Genomic DNA, 2,705 nt, shown 5'->3' with positions numbered 1-2,705 from the left:
ATCTAAATTCACCATGTCTCTATCGATAGTGCTTTCTCAGGCCCTTCATGCACACACACACACACACACACACACACACACAAACCACTTCTAAATTCTCAGGAAACAAAATACCTTTAACTCACCTGGCTTAATTATCAACAAAGCAGTGTCAGTTTCCTCTCTTCTCTTGAGCCCCCTTTGAAATACTGAACTCTCAGTCAGACCACCCAGCTGTCTCCCTCCCTGTTCCGTAACCAACAGGGATATGAGGGTGGCACAAGGGCAGGAAGCAGCAAAGAAGGGAACTCTGGACTGTACTTTACTCCTCTTCATGTGATGGTAATAAATATGGTCTCACATGAACCTAAAGCTGATATATATGCTCATGTGAAGACACACACACATTTAAAACTCTGTGAAGAATGGCTGTCCTTACTGTTTTTATTATATTATTTTCAAGAGAGTAGTGCAGAGGTAGATATTTAAGTAAAATATTATTGTACAAACTTTCTAGAATTATGCTATTCCCTTTACAGAGTAAGGAATTGTGTGTGTGTGTGTATATATATATATATTTTTGCAATCTAAACTTATTAATCTTACAGTTTGTGGAAAATCTACCTGGGACAATGAGGGTGGCTGATTCTTAATTTTATAGTCCCATAATTGTTTATAACCTGTCTGTGCAAAAAGTTCTGATAGATATTTACAATTGTCAAGAGTTTGCTTTCTCCAGGATACCCCCATGCCTTAAACAATATCAATCCATAAAACTAAATTAGAGATTCTAATAGTTACTACAGGCAAGAATTCAGAAACAACCCAGCTTTCATTTGTTGGTCATTTGCACTAACTTTTTAGGATATAAACTGAACTCTAGGGGTTATTACCTGAGTATACTAGATACATCTTGATTCCTCCCATTTTGATCCCTGCTTGAGAACACCGTTGACCCTCATGGCTGTCAGTCCCCACGCTAACATCAGCATCATGCATTTCTTTGGCCTTGAAGTCAGTCATTCCCTGTCTGAGAATGATCCCTGCTCTCAGGTGGGCAATTTGGATGACTGAATAAAAGAAGCCCCCACACCTACCCCCTCCTCCTGTCAGACAGAGTAGTGAAAACATGTATCCCAAACATGTTGTAGATGAGAAATGCAGAACTCCACTATTTGGAGGATGTACTTTGAAAATAACAGAAAAGATTAAAAGCAGATTTTAATGGTCTTATATGCGCAAAGGACATCAGATAAGCAAGCTCCTCTAGATCCTTCTTTCTTCCATGCTTTGTAGAATTTCAAGAACTTGAAGAAAATTGTGGCCATAGTTTTGTGAATGTATAGATATCATGATGTCAAGATGATGGTTTTCATATCCCTCCTAATCTATGAGCCTATTACTTGCTATTCACTGCCTGACTACTGGTGAAATTGTTGTTTCACATTAGTGTAAAAAAATCAAATAGGAAAAAATTAAGCCCCAAATAACATTCAAGTCCTATGATAAAAATCCTATTGAAAGTATCAGGAATTTCTGCTAAGTAAGTGTACTTAACTTTCTAAGCTACTCAGTGACAGACCTTTGGCCTATTGCTGACTAGACTAGTGTGGGGGTGGTTTCTCTACAGTTAACTCACTATGGAGAACAGAAAAAAAGTTAATACTGGTAAAAGCATTCTGGGGAATCTTCAGAAATCCTTCACTTTAAATCTTAATCTTATTGGTAAAAATGACTGGCTCAGCTTCCCTAGATTGAGACTAGCTTGTGTCTCACTCAGGTATGTCAATCCTCTGTGCAACTGCCCTTCCATTTCAGTTTTTGGCACTTCTAAGCTATATATATATATACATATATATATATACACATATATATATATACACATATACATATATACATTTTTTTTTTCACTTTTGGATTGTGCTGTAATTTTGTGTGTCTGTGATTTTGTGCTATGTTACTTTAAGTGTGAACTCCATGGCCCAACCTGTTGGTGTCAGAATGGGAATTTAGCCTGGCACAACTCTTACAAGGGCAGATGGAGAAATGCCATGATGTACATTCTGCCAAGTACATAGTTTTCTCTCAAAATATATTTTCAACAATAGAATTAAGTCAGATATCAAATAAAAGGATAATCATTTACTTGTCCTACCTAATGCTCAGATTCCTTGCTATCCAGCTTTTTACATTTTTATTAGTTCATACTTTCTTGTGAAGTATGAAAAAGAGTGTAACTGAGTTAAGTGCTTTTAGAACAAATGAACAGTTGAATTAATGGATTTCATATGCCTTTATATTATTTTTATGACTCAGTTGTAACCCACATTTTTAAGTAGGTCATATGGCATAATTCATGCATCTTCTTTTTCAAGAGCTTGCTGATTTTCCCATCTCCATTTCTCCCCATGAATTCTCTACTGAGTGTAATCAGGAGTCTGTTTCCCTGTCATTCTCTTCCTCTTCCCTCACTTCTTGGTATGTTGTTGATCTTTGAACACAGGACTTTAGGAAATATGAGAAAGGCATACAAATGTTTTTATTGCTTAGATAAGAATGACTGAAGAAATAAATCAGCCGGAACTAATACTTAGCAAAGATATCTCTCAGGGCTATAAATTTGTTCACCTTTGTAATTTCGTCCATAAGGTTGGGGAAGGGTGGTATTGCTCATACTGCTGGAATAGGAACTTAAGGTAAAAACTTTTTTTGTGTTTCATCATTGA

At 36.5% G+C, this 2,705-nt stretch overlaps 1 long non-coding RNA gene across 1 annotated transcript in view; it reads right to left on the bottom strand.

The window, feature by feature from the left end:
- Positions 1–253, bottom strand: part of LOC104993530 — a 5,384-nt gene extending 5,131 nt beyond the window's left edge. Inside the window, exon 1 of the long non-coding RNA XR_825840.1 lies at positions 126–253. This is a non-coding gene — a long non-coding RNA (uncharacterized LOC104993530). The remainder of the gene's footprint in view (positions 1–125) is intronic.
- Positions 254–2,705: the final 2,452 nt, after the last annotated feature.

Source organism: Bison bison, unplaced genomic scaffold (genome assembly GCF_000754665.1).
Source record: "Bison bison bison isolate TAMUID 2011002044 unplaced genomic scaffold, Bison_UMD1.0 scf7180017849260, whole genome shotgun sequence".
Lineage (NCBI taxonomy): Eukaryota > Metazoa > Chordata > Mammalia > Artiodactyla > Bovidae > Bison > Bison bison.
The sequence above is the reverse complement of the archived record's forward strand: the minus strand, read 5'-3'. Positions and strand labels throughout refer to the sequence as shown.